General features: G+C 35.6%; 1 protein-coding gene across 2 annotated transcripts in view; it reads left to right on the forward strand.

Moving 5' to 3' along the window:
* Window positions 1–19,055, forward strand: part of LOC128240268 (uncharacterized) — a 71,084-nt gene that overhangs the window by 5,880 nt on the left and 46,149 nt on the right. The window contains exons 1-2 of one of the 2 annotated variants that reach the window (XM_052956829.1): window positions 14,035–14,078; window positions 15,267–15,339. The gene's annotated coding sequence lies outside the window, so the exon portion shown is untranslated. Of the gene's footprint in view, window positions 1–14,034; window positions 14,079–15,266; window positions 15,340–19,055 lie in introns of those variants that run through there. The other variant, XM_052956828.1, reaches the window with a different exon arrangement.

Below are 19,055 nucleotides of genomic sequence, written 5' to 3' on the forward strand. Positions count from 1 at the left end.
GAAGGCAGTATTCCTTGTGTTTTCCAAAACATTTATTTCAGTAAATAAGCAGTCAGCTGTTATTTATTTTAATCAGGTGAAGTGTGAGATATTAACAGTGGCTGGCCCTGTTAGTGAGAAGTTTACACAGTGTAAACAACTTAAAAAATGTTATGTTAAACTGTTATATATGCCACTGTGTCATATCAAGCCATTTATTTTTTAATGTACCTATCAACAATCTTTAACAATTACTTATGATAACAATCAAAATAATAGGGCAATAAATATTATCACAAGTAGCCATCTTAATGGCATGCGTTTTTTATGATATAAAATGGCGAAAAATATAAACATTCATACATATTATTAGTCTTATTTATCGTTATTTCAAAGCAAATATACAAAAATATTTTAAAGCTGCACTCTCACAGATTGAATGTTTTGACATCTTTTTTATGTTTGTCTTGGAATGAGCAAATTTTGCGAAAATCCATGGAAACCAGTTATATAAGACTGCTGATAAAAAATCAGATCGCAGATTTTTATATATATAAATAAGTTCAAAAATTGATATTGTATGCATTTTTCTTAAACCTTTAGTAACGGTTTAAGCCATAAAACATTAATTTTCAAACAGAAAATGAAAGTCTACAATCTGATTTTTTGTTAGCAATCTCATGTCATTGGTTTGCAGATATTTACGCAAAAATTTGCTCTTTCCAAGACAATGTTTTTTTAAAAGTTGTTAAAAGTGCAGCTTTAAGAAATACATATTTAACTTATATATTTCATCTTTCATACTACCAGTGTACGTTACTTACAGCAAAATTAATTGATACTATTATATAACATACACTACTAAAAATGTCACACACCATCATATATTTAAGTGTTTTTATTTTTTAAGATAAATTTCTTCAAAAGGTATATTTATGTTAAAAATTAAAAAATATATCTATATATCTGTACTTTTGTTTTTTTGCCACTGGAGGGGAATGAGGTTGAATTTCGGCCCATTAAAGGGCGGACATAACACTGATTAATGTTTTAGTATATAGATAACTTTTTACATATGCAAGAAGAAATCATACTTTATGACACAATCATATTAAAAATATCTCAATATCTTGTTTGAAGTATTAACCTTTTTGCACAAGGACACGCTATAAATTGCAATAAATATACTGATTAAACCAAAGTACATCCTGCAATTAAATCACACACTGTGAAAGAAAGTGTGGGGGGTGAACATGAAAAAGTTTCCCCGTCTACATACGTGTGTGGGAGGGATGAAACGTAACTGATACTTCATGCATGCTGTGGTGCTCGTGTTATAAGGCTAATAAAACTTCTTATTTTTATCTAAAATCTCCGTATAATGAGGTGTATAATATATTAAGTTAAGTTATATACATAGACTAGCTGCACATGTAGGATGAAGAATGTTTTATAATTTGAACAGGATTTGTTTTCTTATGACCAGTGTTAATTCAAGGCGGTGGATTGTTTATGCATCTATATCTACTGTCAAGTTTAAATCACAAGGTTTATTTACGCTGTGGGGTAAATTTTACCCAAGGGGTAAATATTAGTATATAAATGAAAATTACCAATAGAGTAAATAACCCCCCCCCCCCACCCCCCGGGGCAAACATATCCCATCCCTTGGGGCGGGCTTTATTTGCCCCTATGGGTAATTCATGTCATATAAAATCAATACATTGGTCTCACTGACCTTCATCTTAGAAGCATGGTAGAGTTAGGACAGTTTAACCTGGTCTACAATATAGATACTGGCGAACCATTTCTTTTATGCCATTTGTTTAAGTGCCCGCTTAAACTCCGTACACTGATTGGCCAGGTGAAGATGACCTGAGTATGCGGTAAATGATAAAACAGCAATTATCAAACTGTGCCATGCACCAGTTTGTATTTTGTTTTGAAGAAACTAGGAAAGCCTTGTGGATGGTGGAGAGGCCTAGAGGGTGGGGGAGGAAAGCGTAGAGGGTGGGGGAGAAAGCGTAGAGGGTGGGGGAGGAAAGATTAGAGGTTGGGGAAGGAAAGTGTAGTGGATTGGGGGGGGGGGGAGAAGCGTAGAGGGTGGGGAAGGAAAGTTTAGAGAGTGGTTGAGGAAAGTTTAGACAAGGAAAGGTTAGAGGGTGTGGGCGGAAAGCTTAGAGGCAGGGTGAGGGGGCTTAGGGTAAAGGGTAGGGAGGCGACCTAGAGGACGGGGGAGCCTGGATGGTGGGGGACAGGGGGTTTACACTTAAAGCCAGTCTTTAAGGGAATTCTAGAAATTTTACTGACAAACAATTGACTGGATAATGGATCATTTAATGATCAGCCAATGCCAATAAAAATATTTTTAAACAGATTAGATTATCCATGAAAACAATTTGTAAACATATAATTTTCATGGGAAATGATTACAGTATTGTCTTCTCATTACAAAGCAGTGACTAAACTTAATCACCTGTTAAACAGACATAAATTCTTCAGCAACTGCAATTTTATGATAAAACTCTCAAAAAAAAAATGAACAAATTCTCCAGATTAATCTTTTAACAGAAAAATCTGTTGTAATGTTTTGCAGATTTATGACCTAATTTATGAAATTTTCTGGAATGAAGTGTACCTGTGTTTGACCCATCGGTTCCTGACAGATTCACTGTTTTTATGCATCGCTGCATTTTGTCTGTGCAGGGACGCTGCGGTTTAATGTTTCCTTCATTAGTCTTGGCTTGTTCGCATGGGAAATTCGTAGATGGTGGATATAAAATTGGAAGTTTTTAATGATTAGGTAAGCAATTCAGCTTATAGGTAAATATTGATTTTGGGGAGAATTTTTTGGGGGGTTTTCACCTTACCCTAAATTAATCCCTTGCTTATGTTATTAAACCTGAGGGCCTTTTCAGCGTTTTTAGCAGAGACCGAAATTCTGCTACTTCCCAATTTTTGGCCAAGGATTGTATTATTATAATTCAAGCAATTCTAAATTATTCCACTCGAGTAGAATCAGAATAAAGCAAAGTCTTTTATAGTATAAGAAATATTTTCATATCTTTTCTGTCAAAAAAGTTATTTAGAAATTAATGTCACTTACTTGTTTGTTTACATCGGCTGTGACCCGTGGTGCTACCCATGTGAGAACCCCTTGGAAGTCAGGTGATTCATCACCCTGGCATTGGTTACTAAGCTGCTGAGGGCTTCCATTAAAGACCTAGTTTAAGGACTGACTGCAGAGCCTTTAACCCTTCATATAGCATATAGCATATACCCGACTCTTTCCCAAAGAGCCTCGCATTAAGACCCTGTCTTTTCTCTCCAAAATAGCCTCTGAAATTTCTATTCCATTCAATTTCTATAATTCTCGCGATTCATTAAATGATGTTTCTGAGTGATATATTTACTGCTTAACTGGTAGTTTATTCGATTTGTTTCGAAAATATTTCAAAAAGTACTCTGAGGAAACCATAACTGAAAAAAATGCTTTTTCCTCACAAAGAGGGCTTTTAAGCTTAAATTAAGCTACAGAGTAGCTAGGGTGTTTTCCCCATATATTATAAAAAGGTCCCGGTCTGGTTTATTTATTCCCATGCAGTTAAGCATCCCCTGTTTATTGCCCTTTTCTCTGTTTCAATATGATGTCTTAGTCGTAAACCTTACAGTGCTTACAAGTGCCTGCGTACTCCCGTTAAGTTAGGTGTAGGATCTATTAGTGATGGGCCGATGATCGATTATAATCGAAAATTGATCGGAAAGCTTCAAAATCGGCGATAATCGATTGTAAATTATCATAATCGATTATCGCGGAACATCAAACAAATTTATCAAGGGAGGTTACTCAGTATTCATTGACGATTTTTTTTTTGATCTTGCCGACATTTCTGCTCATTTTTCTTTGGGTACAATTCGTAAGAATGGCATGACGACATGCTGAACAATTATCCGGGTGGGAAAGCGAAATCTAAAGTCTGGCTCTTTTTTGCATTTAGAAAATCAAACCAGGACCTCCAACCAAAGAAAACCTTGACATAAGCGAGGCGTATGTTGCCTTTGCAAAAAGGCTTACGCAAAATAGGTATACAGTAACTAGATCACAGGTGATGAGCAAGAAGAGATGTAGAATGAACCCATATCTCATTGACCAGACAATATTTCTAAACAAACATTTACTGGTAGATTCATACTGGTGACTTTGAAATTTCTGATGTATACATTTCAGTTTAATGTTGTTGTTTTTTCTTTTTAACTTAAAAATATATTTTTTTTTCTGTTTTATGTTTGTTAGTTTCCTGAAAAATGAATATGTAGGTTCTATTGTTTGGTTTATATATTTAATTCAGCTTACATAGACGAAGTGATGCCCATTACCTTCAAGTATATCACTAGCAACCACTGCTCTATAATATCCGATTATAGCCGATGTCTAATCGGTTGATGGTCTCCGATTGTAACCGATTATCGATTGTAAAATTCAACCGATTGCCCATCACTAGGATCTATACAATAATTATGAAAATTATTATGATATTTTTATTGAAACACGATATGTTTATGAAGAAAAACCAAGGTTACGCCTGGAAAATTACAATCTTGATTGATACACAGGGCTAATATGGTGTCACAGAAAGGTGCCATAAAAAGCAGGTCAATTTTTTAGCCAATTTGAAATTGGAAATTATATCAGATTTGAATTTTTTTCTCTCAAACATTGCATCTTTAAGCCTTTCTGTAACTTAGGAATTTCTCAAGTACAATTACTGATTTGATTAATCAAGGAACATCTGCATGATCGGAAACATTGCTCAATCTATAATAAAATTTCATTTCATTTCAAGACTTATTGAAAATGTGGTCATAAATGTAATTTAAATTATACTGGCACTTGATTAATATATTATCAACCTTTCACCTTTTGAAGGCTTATCTAAAGTGTTGGAAGTTTCTGTATAACTTTTACAGACTCAGTTTAAGAAATATAAGCCTTATAATTTCCAGGAAATGATTTATTTCCTATATAAACTTCCTTTAATTTATTTGCCCTGCCGCGGACAGCTATTGATGCTATTTTGTGTCAACCATTATAAGGACTAGGCCTACAATACCTTGATAATAATTGTGAAAAATTAATGTACGGGTAAAAAATAGCTTTCAAAAAGAATTATATTTACAGATGCACTCTTATTCCCAAATAAGATTTACCACAATAAATAATACTGTTCAAATATTCCAAAAAGGATTAATAAATGTTGAAAACAATGGTTCTTATGAAGGATACCAAGTTTAATTTGAAAGAAATGAGCATAAAACATGGTATAAATTCCACCTCATGAGACTATAGTAGACCACAGTAATTCTTTTAGCACTCACTAATCGTTTAACGTTTTTGTGCTTTCTGCTGTTAAATTACACAGCTACAATCTTGTTATCAGAAATTAATATTTTCTACATATGCATTATTTAGTAAGTAGTTATATGAAAGGTTTATCAGTCAAAATTATGTATGTTGTACATGTGTATATATTGATTTTGAATGAGTGTCACTTTAATATTTATATATTCTTTATGCTCTAAGATAGAAATATCAAGAATGAGTGTACAACTGTACAGAAAATCCTCCATTGTTCATATAAATTATTATGACAATTAAATAATACAGTATTAGGTTTTCAACGCGGCATGTTTGTCAAATAAGTTAAATAAGTTGTTATAGATAATAGTACTATTGTTTGAATTTTTTATTGGTTTGAATTTTATGACAAGCATGACCGTGGTGATGGTTCTTAGAAGTAAGGCCAAGAGACTTCAGTTATGGTTACCATGACATTCCCAGGACTTAGGCCAAGTCAGACTTAAAATTAGTTATGGTTACAATATTTTCAGAAGTTAATAACTGGCCCCAAAAATAAAGTGATTGTTACAATGTCGTTCCCTGAGGATAAAGGCCAAAAAAATTAAATTATGTCACTATCTTAGGGGATTTGTTTTGAGTGATGAAGTTGTGCTCCAGGTGGTTTACCCACAGCACTTAGCAAAAACAGAGTTATGTCTTTGAATTAGCAAAAATTGGCATTTCTGTACAAGTTTGTGTTTTGATCCAAATTCCAAAAGTTTTTCACCCAGATCGAGTTATGAAATTTGGGGGAATGTTGTTCAGGTGAGGAAGTTTTGCACCTGCAGTCAGGTTTCCCGCTGCAAGTAGTATATCCAGAGTTATGGCCCTTGAGTAAGCAAAACTTGGCATAAATGTGTGAGCTTGTTGACCTTATAATGGCATAAGGTTCATGAACTTCTTTTGATGAACTGATGGTGAACTGTGTTGATGATTTTTTTAACAACTTGATGGACAGTTCCTGAACAGTTCGTGATCATTGATGAACAGTTCATGAACAAGTTCTCCACAGGGTAGTATCTGTCACAGGGCGGGGCTGGCGTCATGTTCCTTTGGGGGGGTTGCAATCCTGATGCGCAGTCTTTCGCTAAGACTTGGGCGCAAGCACGCTGACGCGGTCACAGGGGGTGCTCCGAATGATTGGGGGAATTAACTCGGTAGAGCCCCTGTGCCTCCTCGATTTTAGTCCCTGCTGACAGACACCGTTGGTCAGCCTTATATTGATTGAGTTTGGCTGATGTAGTTTCTAACACAGAGACTTGTTCAAGTTTTCCATTCGTTTATTTTGTGCATAAAGTTCCTTTCAACTCAGAGATAACAAATAACAAGTAACATTAATCCAATTGTGAATTCCGTATAAAAGTTTGTTTCATGTACAGTAATATGACATCTTCATATATGGCCAGACTATTCAGAAGTCTTTTGTTATGCCACTGTGGCTACGGTTATGCCACTTCTAAGAATTCAGACGTTTCCTCATTGAAAAAAAAGTCAAAAAATACAGTCTAGTTTCTCCTTTTTTTTTCCTTTTTCTTATAAAATTATCTATAAGTACCTATTTACAAAAATGTCCTCATCCAATCATAAAATGGTGGGAGGGGACATAATAAATTTAACCAATTGAAAGACCCTTAACCAAAATAAGGAAAGGGCCCTATGGCCAATTAAAACTTCTTATATAAATATGCAAATAAGATAAGAGAGTAAGACTTGTTAATTACTCTAAAAACTTTGAAGTCTAGGTGTCAGGTGGCTTACTGCACCATACAAAGAAATGTGCTAAAAGTACTGAATAAACAGTAAGCCAAAACAAGATTAAACAATTGCGAAAAACAACAATAGGGCCATCATTAAAAAAATGTTGGTTTGCGGTGCTCCGACCGACTCACTGAAATTAGCCCCGACCCAATCTTTTTTATCGCTACGGTACCACTGCCGTTTTTTGTTTTTTTTTTGGTCCCATTCGTTTCTTTGGGCCAATTTCGTGTTTGGTCCTTTGATGCTCTACAGACCAACCATGTTGTACTGCCAATCTTTAAACCCTGCAACTGCAAGGACTCTGGGAGACCCATTATTAAAAGACTTCTTAGAAATAATTAAAGTGTATCCATGTATCTGAAAAATAATAAAATGGTTCTGTCGTTGAATTATCAGTGCTGTTATCTAAAATATGCATGCCCCTTACATCAGACTGAGGGTCATACAGATTTGCCTTTGTCGTCTGTAAAAAAAATAAAAGAATAAAAATCCCTACCTACCTACCCACCCCAAAAATTGTGGGTAGGAGCACCGCAAACCAACTTTTTTTAATGATGGCCTAGTCCAGACTCAATTCATAGTATCACACTCCAAAAGAACCTAATTTCTTAAACAAAACAAAAGACAGATTAAAACTGAAATTGCAGAATACTTTTGAAATAGTTTCAAGATGTCTTTTGATACATAAAACAACAACTGGACTATTAAACAATTAGCAATTTTAGCAAAATGAAGAATTATGCATTAAAAAAAATAAAATAATTTCACCTTAAATTTGTCTTACTACAGTACATATCTCTCAAAACATCACAATTATTAGTCATTGTAACACTCATGAAATTTTTCAGGAAGGTATTTGATGTTTTGATGTTACTCATAATTATGATGCATATTAATGGAGAATGGACAAAACATTGCTTTTGTGACAAACTGCAGCATATGGGGGCATCTGTGTCCCATGGACTCATTTCTTGTTTCTTATTGTGTCGCTAAGTTAGTAATATCATGAAGTGCTTTACTAAGGTACATAGAACAATTAGAAATTAATAATACCAAAATTTCCCCATGTAATAATTGATTGCCTGTTTTATTATGAACTAAGTACCACCGTTTGAAGGCAATATGGCTAAATAATTACAATAAAACTTGTAACACAAGGTTAATTAGTTATTAAGAATACCTGACCTGTCGTTGGTTGATAGGTGCAATACATCAAAACGGTGCGGTAACTTATCATTATGATGATAATCATAACATAACATGTATATGAAAGTCATTATGTTAATTCCGCTTCTTCTTTTGTGGTAAGTTTTCTCGATATTTATACATGTGGACACCTGGCCCAATATCATAAACAAACTTAAGTCATTTCTCAAACTCGATCTCAATTAACTCATTTTACCTTAAAGTGACACTGTTTTTCAAAATCAATACATACACAAACTATGTATAACAAACATAAATTTTGACTGATAAACCTTCAACTATTTAATAAATAATGCATTTATGGAAAATATTAATAACTGATAACTAGATTGTAACCATGTATTTATCAGCAGAAAGAGTAACAATATTAAATGATTGGTGAATGCTAAAAATATCTGTGATCTACTATAGTCTCATAAGGTAGAAATAGCGTATTTTAAGCATATTTCTTTCAAATTCAACTAGGTAGCTTTCATAAGAATCATTGTTTTCGACATTTATTATGTCTCCCCCTCTCTGGGGGAGACATATTGTTTTTGCCCTGTCCGTCAGTCCGGTAGTCCGGTAGTCCGTCAGTCCGTCAGTCCGTCCGTACGTCACACTTCGTTTCCGATCGATAACTGGAAAACCGCATGACCTAGGATCACCAAACTTGGTAGGGAGGTTGGTCGTGAGGTGTAGAGGATCCCTATTGTTTTTGGGGTCACTAGGTCAAAGGTCAAGGTCGCGGCGACCCTCAATATAAAAACATTTCTGCTCAAAATCTTGAGAACGGTTTGACCTAGGTTCACCAAACTTGGTAGGGAGGTTGGTCATGAGGTGTAGAAGATCCCTATTGTTTTTGGGGTCACTAGGTCAAAGGTCAAGGTTGCGGCGACCCCCAATGTAAAAAACATTTCCGCTCAATATCTTGAGAATGGTTTGACCTAGGTTCACCAAACTTGGTAGGGAGGTTGATCATGAGGTTTAGAAAACTCCTATATTTTGGGGGGTCACAAGGTCAAAGGTCAACGTCGCTGTGACCTCTAATGTAAAAAAATATTTCTGTGCAATATCAGGAGAATGCTTTGATCTAGGTTCACCAAACTTTGAAGTGAGGTTGGTCATGATGTCTAGTTCCTATTGATTTTGATTGAAATCAGTAGGTCAAAGGTCAAGGTCACTGTGACCTTGAGGTGAAGAAACAGTTTCTGCTCAGTAACTAAAGAACGCTTGCACCCAGGAACTTCATACTTGGTATGCTTGTGGGTCATGACTAGAAGATGACCCCTATTGATTTTGGGGTCACTAGGTTAAAGATCAAGGTCACCCTGATCTTGAGGTGAAGAAACTGTTTCCGCTCAATAACTAAAGATCCTTGGGTCTAGGAACTTCATACTTGGTATGCTAGTTGGTCATGACTAGTAGATGACTCCAATTGATTTTGAGATCAGTAGGTCAAAGGTCAAGGTCACCCTGACCTTGAGGTGAAGAAACGGTTTCGGCTCTATAACTAAATAACGCTTGCACCCAGGAACTTCATACTTGGTATGCTAGTTGGTCATGACTAGTAGATGACTCCAATTGATTTTGAGATCAGTAGGTCAAAGGTCAAGGTCACCCTGACCTTGAGGTGAAGGAACGGTTTCCGCTCTATAACTAAATAACGCTTGCACCCAGGAACTTCATACTTGGTATGCTAGTTGGTCATGACTAGTAGATGACTCCTATTGATTTTGAGATCAGTAGGTCAAAGGTCAAGGTCACCATGACCTTGAGGTGAAGAAACGGTTTCTGCTCAATAACTCAAGAATGCTTACACCCAGGAACTTCATACTTGGTATGCTAGTTGGTCATGACTAGTAGATAACTCTTATTGATTTTGCGATCAGTTGGTCAAAGGTCAAGGTCACTGACCTTGAGGTGAAGAAACGGTTTCTGCTCAATAGCTCAAGAACGTTTACACCCAGGATCTTCATACTTGGTATGTCAGTTAGTCATGACTAATTGATGGCCCAAATTTCATGTCCATCATTGATTATTTCTCACCTACGACCACACAATGGGGGAGACATGCGCTTTTTCAAAAAAGCAATCTCTAGTTCATCTTTTTTTTTAAATTAAAACAATCCTCATTGGTCACATACGACCATTACCCTTAGGTTACACTAAACCAATCCTCATAGGTCACATCAAACTATTCCTCATAGATCACAATAGGGTATTTTCAGGAAAGGACCATCAGTCTTTCATTACTGCAGTTAACTGGGCATGGGTCTTAATCAGTCAATGGTAAAAAGATGAAAGAACATAAGTGATTCCAATCCTGTGATCATTTTGTCACACCTTACCCTCTGGTTACACACTTCTAGTGACTGTAGGTTACACAGAACCATTATTCAATAGTAAAAAGGTGAATGTCTTTCTTTTGTTTTTCATGAAATGTACCAGATTTAAATTAAGATTTCTTCAATATATGTATCAAACGATCCTGTATGAATAATTATACTTTTCCCTATTATGTACCATCTGGTGTGAACAAAAAAAAGCATTGTTTTAAGACAAGGACTGATGTCCTTTTCAGGACATTTGCACTCAGTAAGTTTATACAATATTAGTTGAGCTTCATTGTTAACACTTCTACTTATAGGACACATACAACCAATCCTCATTGGTCACACAAAACCAATCCTCATAGGTCACATGCAACCAATCCTCATAGGTCACATGCAACCAATCCTCATAGGTCACACTAAAGCAATCCTCATTGTTCACACCAAAGCAATCCTCATAGGTCACACAAAACCAATCCTCATTGGTCACATGCAACCAATCATCATAGGTCACATTCAACCAATCATCATATGTCAAACATAACCAATCCTCATAGGTCACACTAAAGCAATCCTCATAGGTCACATGCAACCAATCCTCATAGGTCACACTAAACAATCCTCATAGGTCACATACAACCAATCATCGAAGGTCACACTAAACCAATCCTCATAGGTCACATTAAAGCAATCCTAATATGTCACATACAACCAATCTTCATAGGTCACACTAAAGCAATCCTCATAGATCACATACAACCAATCATCATAGGTCACACTAAAGCAATCCTCATAGGTCACACTAAAGCAATCCTCATAGGTCACACTAAAGCAATCCTCATAGGTCACATGCAACCAATCATCATATGTCAAACATAACCAATCCTCATAGGTCACACTAAAGCAATCCTCATAGGTCACACTAAAGCAATCCTCATAGGTCACACTAAAGCAATCCTCATAGGTCACATACAACCAATCCTCATAGGTCACACTAAAGCAATCCTCATTGGTCACATACAACCAATTATCATAGGTCACACTAAAGCAATCCTCATAGGTCACACTAAACCAATCCTCATAGGTCACATGCAACCAATCATCAAAAGTCACATGCAGCCAATCATCATAGGACATGTGCAACCAATCATTATAGGTCACATGCAACCAATCCTCATAGGTCACATGCAACCAATCAGCATAGGTCACATGCAACCAATCATCATAGGTCACATGCAACCCATCAGCATAGGTCACATGTAACAAATCATCATAGGTCACATATAACCAGTCCTCATAGGTCACACTAAAGCAGTCCTCATATCTAACACTTAACCAATTATCATAGGTTACATTCAACCAATACTCATATGTCACATTCAACCAATCCTCATGGGTCACATACAACCAGTCCTCATAGGTTACATTTAACCAATCGTCATATGTCACAAACAACCAATTGGTCACATACATTCATTACCCTTAGGTTACACTAAACCAATCCTCATAGGTCACATCAAACTATTCCTCATAGATCACAATAGGGTATTTTCAGAAAAGGACCATCAGTCTTTCATTACTGCAGTTAACTGGGCATGAGTCTTAATTAGTCAATGGTAAAAAGATGAAAGAACATAAGTGATTCCAATCCTGTGATCATTTTGTCACACCTTACCCTCTGGTTACACACTTCTAGTGACTGTAGGTTACACAGAACCATTATTCAATAGTAAAAAGGTGAATGTCTTTCTTTTGTTTTTCATGAAATGTACCAGATTTAAATTAAGATTTCTTTAATATATGTATCAAACAATCCTGTATGAATAATTATACTTTTCCCTAGTATGTACCATCTGGTGTGAACAAAAACAAGCATTGTTTTAAGACAAGGACTGATGTCCTTTTCAGGACATTTGCACTCAGTAAGTTTATACAATATTAGTTGAGCTTCATTGTAAACACTACTCCTTATAGGACACACAAAACCAATCCTCATTGGTCACACAAAACCAATCCTGACATAGGTCACACTAAACCAATCCTCATAGGTCACATACAACCAATCCTCATAGGTCACATACAACCAATCCTCAGGTCTCACTAAACCAATCCTTATAGGTCACACTAAACCAACCCTCATAGGTCACATTCAGCCAATCCTCATAGGTCACATACAACCATTCCACATAGGTCACATACAACCAATCCTCATAAGTCACATACAACCAATCCTCATAGGTCACACTAAACCAATCCGCATAGGTCACAAACAACCAATTCTCGTAGGGACACTAAACCAATCCTCATAGGTCACTTACAACCAATCCTCATAGTTCATACTAAACCAATCCACATAGGTCACATACAACCAATCCTCATATGTTACACCAAACTATAGCGGACACAGTAGGGTATTATCGGTCATCCATTACTGCAGTTACAGTTCATGGGTCTTCATCAGTCCATGGTTAAAATAAAGAAAAAAGAAGAAAGGTGGTTCCAAACCTGTGATCAATTTGTCATACCTTACCCTCTGGTTACACTCTGCTAGTGACTGTAGGTTATACATAACCATTATTCAGTAGTTAAAAGGTGAATGTCTTTTTTTCGCTCTTCATGAAAGTGAACCAGATTTAAATTATGATTTCTCCAATATAGTAATCGTAAGATCATGACAGTATGAATAATTGTTCATCCATATATTGTACCATCTGGAGTGAACAAAACCAAACATTATTTGAAGACAAGGTCTGATGTCCTTTTCAGGACATTTGCACTCAGTATGTTTATACGATATTAATTAGCTTGATTGTAAACCTAGTCTGGTATTCTATATTGGTCTTAATTGGATCTAAGAACGATGTAGCAAATCTGATTATTGGTCAATATAAATTACTGACCTATAGAGTGAATTAAGTCAATGATGTAAGACAATAAAATTAACTTATGTAAATATTGAATAACCACTCCAGACTCAGCGAGGCTTCCGTTCACTTTTATGTTAATTTTTTTTTTTTAATTTAAAAAGATCTTAAATGCAACCTTTCTGATATATTTATGTGGTATTTTACTATAAAGTTAATGTAGCGATCCATTAAAATACAGATAGCTCAGTTACTAGTTTGTTTATTAATACATTAGCATAAAGAATAAAAAGGACATGGCTGTTACACCGACGACACATGTTTAAGGTGGTAAAAAATTAGTTATGATTCATAGCGCACCAAACATAGCGGAGAATGTTTCATTGAGAGAAATTTAAACAAAAGATGCGGTTTAACTTGTTCGGTGTAGTACTGGATATGTCTTTTGTAATTTTATTATACCTTTAAATTTGGCTACTAATGTACATTCTTATAAATTAGTTTAAATAAGTTTTGTGTTTCTATTCAACCATTCAAAATATTAGGCATATAAATATACAGGTACTGTAATCTTTCTAATTAATATTTTTCTTAGTAACTGAAGTTTTTTGCATTTAATAAATGTTATTTTAATTGTGATATTAATTATGCATTCTGATATTATTGCAAAAAATAATTAACATGCCCTTTCTTACCTGGTTTATATGACCAACATTTGCCTCTCGGGTATTTTGCCCCTGGGGTAATTTTGCAATAAAAGTGTGCATTTTGAATGAAATTTACTAAATTATAAAAATGAAGTAGTTTTTAAATTTTCAAGAAAAAATATCATATATGACCAATTAGATACTTAAATTAAGAAACTGACTTAAGACAGGAAATGACTTAAGATGCTTTATGAATCCCAGCTCTGTATCCATGCATACCAGCTCTGTATCCTAGCTCTGACATTCAATTATTATAAGTCTGTTAGAAAACGTTAAAATGTTGCTTTAAAATTGTTAGATTATTATAAAATCAGAACACAATAAGAATCAAGTTTTTTTTTTTAAATTCATAAGCTAAATGGAGTGTGCTAAATGCAATAAAAATATGAAAAAGATATTTCAGACATAAACATTGTTATGCATTAAAACATATCTGTTGCATTCTTAGAAAATTTTTGTTGAGGAATTTCATCAAAGATTTAATATAATAACTATGTTCAAGATGTAAACCTGTAAAACCTTGCATATATCGATAAAACCTCAGGGTCAGATCGAGTTTCGCATTTAGATGACCCGAAATACCAACAGGGCAAACTAACCCCTCCCCCCCCCCCCCCCGACCTCAAGACATGGTGCAAAATAATATTTTGGGAAAAACACTGGGGTAAGTTTACCCCAATGTTCATTTGCGTTTAAATGCACATTTTTACCCCAACCCCCCACCCCTCCCCTCCCGAGGGTAAATGTCATCATATAGATGGGGTAATAATTTGATGTATTTTTAAGATCATATAAAATGCATCCTGATATATCATATATGTTACCAATACACTGGTGCCGAGGGTCATAAAATGTTACAGGTAAAAATTGATGCTAATAAAATGCTGCTTATGATGTTGCTATTAATATCCTGATTAGATGACTTCAAGGGTGGATGTACATTAATTATTCCACCTGCATAATTTGAGTTATTATGGAAACTAATAGATATACTTCAAAAGATATATGTCGTTATTTATTTTCATCTATTATTTATTTTCAGGAACCTGAGGTGAACATTACTGACCATTGTGAAGCAATGATATGGTCCAGCACCACAGCAATAGAAACTTGAGGTGAGCATTTGTTTGATTTTAGTGATGTTTTTCAATTGTGTTCAGAAGTTGAAGATGAAGTGAATTTTACTAAAATCTTTGGTTGAATAATATGAATATAGTAGGGGTGGGGGATCATGTTATATTACTAAGTATTGGAGGGGATAAAATTTACAGTTAAATAGAAACTGCATATTTTCCAAGAAACGTTTAAGAGATGGGAGCCTATATTATGGTTATAATGGCAGCTGCAGCTTAGTAAATATAGAGTAACATACATGTAAGGTTGAAATGGTGCAAGCTGTTGTCATCAATTGAGTATAATGTCAAGGTGATATGAATAAGCAGTATAAAATAAGACACACATATGTGGTGCTGGTGTACTAAAACTAATCTTGATGCATGGGGTCTAAAATTTATCTTGATGCAAGGGGTCTTTATTTTATCTTGATGTAAGGCGTCAAAAATTTATCTTGATGTAAGAGTCTAAAATTTATCTTGATGTAAGGTCCTAAAATTTATCTTGATACAAGGGGTCTAAAATTTATGATGCAAGGGTTCTAAAAAAATTCTTGATGCAAGGGGTCTCAAATGTATCTTGATGTAATGGATCTAAAATGTATCTTGATGCAAGGGGTCTAAAATGTATCTTGATGCAAGGGGTCTTAAATGTATCTTGGTGTAAGGGGTCTAAAATGTATCTTGATGTAAGGGGTCTAAAATTTTCTTGATGCAAGGGTTCTAAAATGTATCTTGGTGCAAGGGGTCTAAAATGTATCTTGATGCAATGGGCCAAAAATGTATCTTGATGCAAGGGGTCTTAAATGTATCTTGATGCAAGGGGTCTAAAATGAATCTTGATGCAAGGGGTCTAAAATGTATCTTGATGCAAGGGGTCTAAAATGTATATTGATGTAAGGGTCTAAAATTGATCTTGATGCAAGGGGGCTAAAATTGATCTTGATGCAAGGGGTCTGAAATTTATCTTGATAAATGCATCTAATTTATCTTGATATGCGCAGTTACCAAAATTTAGACTTTCGAAATAACAGGCTGAAAATCTTTTTATCAACATTAGCCCTAGCTGTTTTTAAAAAAAAGTCAAAAATGTATGGGCTTGTAGGTCTGGCAGAAAGCTATTTAGTGGAAAATTCCAGTCTATTTTGAGACTCAAATTGACCTTCATTTTACAAATGTAGGTTCATTTCTTAAATTCCTGTTTAAAATTGCAGCTGCAACAATTGTGAAACAATGTTTATAAAAAAATGTTTTGCTCTGACCCTTAAAACTTAAATAATCACAACAAAAAAGCATTGATTTGTTTACAAATAAAGAAATTAGCCTTTATAAATGAGGTTTTCAATAAATACCTGGCCACAAATTCCTCAATTAAAAAAGCTCTTCAAGTCAGTAAACAAATATACAAATCATAGGCTTTTTTTATTTTTAAAGTCAAATGAGTTAAACTCAAAAATTCATTAAAATCAATACTTCTTTGTACATCTATTTGATGTAAAACTTAGATTTATTGTGCCCCTCAAAATATTAGGAGGAATTAAGATAATTTCTAAATGCAGTAAGCATATCCCAAACTTTTTAATCACATTCAAAATCAATAAACATGTGAACTCTTATGCAGTAACTATCTGTCAAATATTATTTTTTTGGTGAACATGGTGGGCGGTGTGTGTGGGGGGGGGGCAGAAAGTACTCTTGCACTTTTCATCTCAGATGTATTGTTAAGATAATATCTGGAAATTAGGCCATACTAACTTGATTTTATGTTTATCATTATCTCAAAATCGAGATGTAACCAGACTGAATATTCAGCTTTTTTGTCAAGCAAGTAAACAATTATAATGTCCAGAGTTCTGGTCAAGCAAAGAGACCAGACAAATGTCCAGTTTTGCCAGTCAGCAAATAAACAGACTGTATGTGCAGTGTTCTGGTCAGCAAATACACAGACTGTTTGTCCCGTGTTCTGGTCAGCAAATAAACAGACTGTTTGTCCAGTGTTCTGGTCAGCAAATAAACAGACTTTATGTCCAGTGTTCTGGTCAGCAAATAAACAGACTGTATGTCCAGCGTTCTGGTCAGCAAATAAACAGACTGTATGTCCAGTGTTCTGGTCAGCAAATAAACAGACTGTTTGTCCAGTGTTCTGGTCAGCAAATAAACAGACTGTATGTCCAGTGTTCTGGTCAGCAAATAAATAAGAGTATTGTCCAGTTTATATGAATAATCATCGCAGCTATTAGAAATAACATATTTAAAGTCTTGTTAATGGTAACCCTTCTGCCTTCATAGAATTAAATGCTCAAGACTGTCAAATATTTCTTAGATATTGTCTTAATCTTATAATTATGTCTCCCCCTCTCTGGGGGAGACATATTGTTTTTGCCCTGTCCGTCAGTCCGGTAGTCCGTCAGTCCGTCCGTACGTCACACTTCGTTTCCGATCGATAACTGGAAAACCGCATGACCTAGGATCACCAAACTTGGTAGGGAGGTTGGTCGTGAGGTGTAGAGGATCCCTATTGTTTTTGGGGTCACAATGTCAAAGGTCAAGGTCGCGGCGACCCCCAATATAAAAAACATTTCTGCTCAAAATCTTGAGAACTGTTTGACCTAGGTTCACCAAACTTGGTAGGGAGGTTGGTCATGAGGTGTAGAAGATCCCTATTGTTTTTGGGGTCACTAGGTCAAAGGTCAAGGTCGCGGCGACCCCCAATGTAAAAAACATTTCCGCTCAATATCTTGAGAATGGTTTGACCTAGGTTCACCAAACTTGGTAGGGAGGTTGATCGTGAGGTTTAGAAAACTCCTATATTTTGGGGGGTCACAAGGTCAAAGGTCAACGTCGCTGTGACCTCTAATGTAAAAAAATATTTCCGTGCAATATCAGGAGAATGCTTTGATCTAGGTTCACCAAACTTTGAAGTGAGGTTGGTCATGATGTCTAGATGATCCCAATTGTTTTGGGGGTAACAAGGTCAATAGTCAAGGTCGTGGTGACCTTCCATGTAAAAATCATTTGCGTGTAATATCTTTATGTCTCCCCCATTCATGGGGAGACATATTGTTTTTGCCCTGTCCGTCAGTCAGTCCATCAGTCTGTCAGTCAGTCAGTCAGTACGTCACACTTCGTTTCCGCCCAATAACTATAGAACTCTTAGACCCAGGAACTTCATACTTGGTATGCTAGTTGGTCATGACTAGTAGATGACCCCTATTGAATTTGGGGTCACTAGGTCAAAGATCAGGGTCAACGTGACCTTGAGGTGAAGAAACGGTTTCCACTCAATAACTAAAGATCCTTTGGGTCCAGGAACTTCATACTTGGTATGCTAGTTGTTCATGACTATTAGATGACTCCTATTGATTTTGAGATCAAAAGGTCAAAGGTCAAGGTTACCTTCAGGTAAAAAATGTTATGTTGGCAGTGACCTTAAGCTTAAAAATGGTTTCTGCTCAATAACTAAAGAAAGCTTGTACCCAGGAACTTCATAGTTGTTCATGACTAGTAGATGACTCCTATTGATTTTGAGATCAGTAGGTCAATGGTCAAGGTCACCGTGACCTTGAGGTGAAGAAACTGTTTCCGCTCAATAACTAGAGAACGCTTGCAACCAGGAATTTCATACTTGGTATGCTAGTTGGTCATGACTAGAAGATGACCCATATTGATTTTGAGATCACTAGGTCAAAGGTCAAGGTTGCCATGACCTTGAAGTGAAG

The sequence above is a fragment of the Mya arenaria genome, chromosome 7 (genome assembly GCF_026914265.1).
Source record: "Mya arenaria isolate MELC-2E11 chromosome 7, ASM2691426v1".
NCBI lineage: Eukaryota > Metazoa > Mollusca > Bivalvia > Myida > Myidae > Mya > Mya arenaria.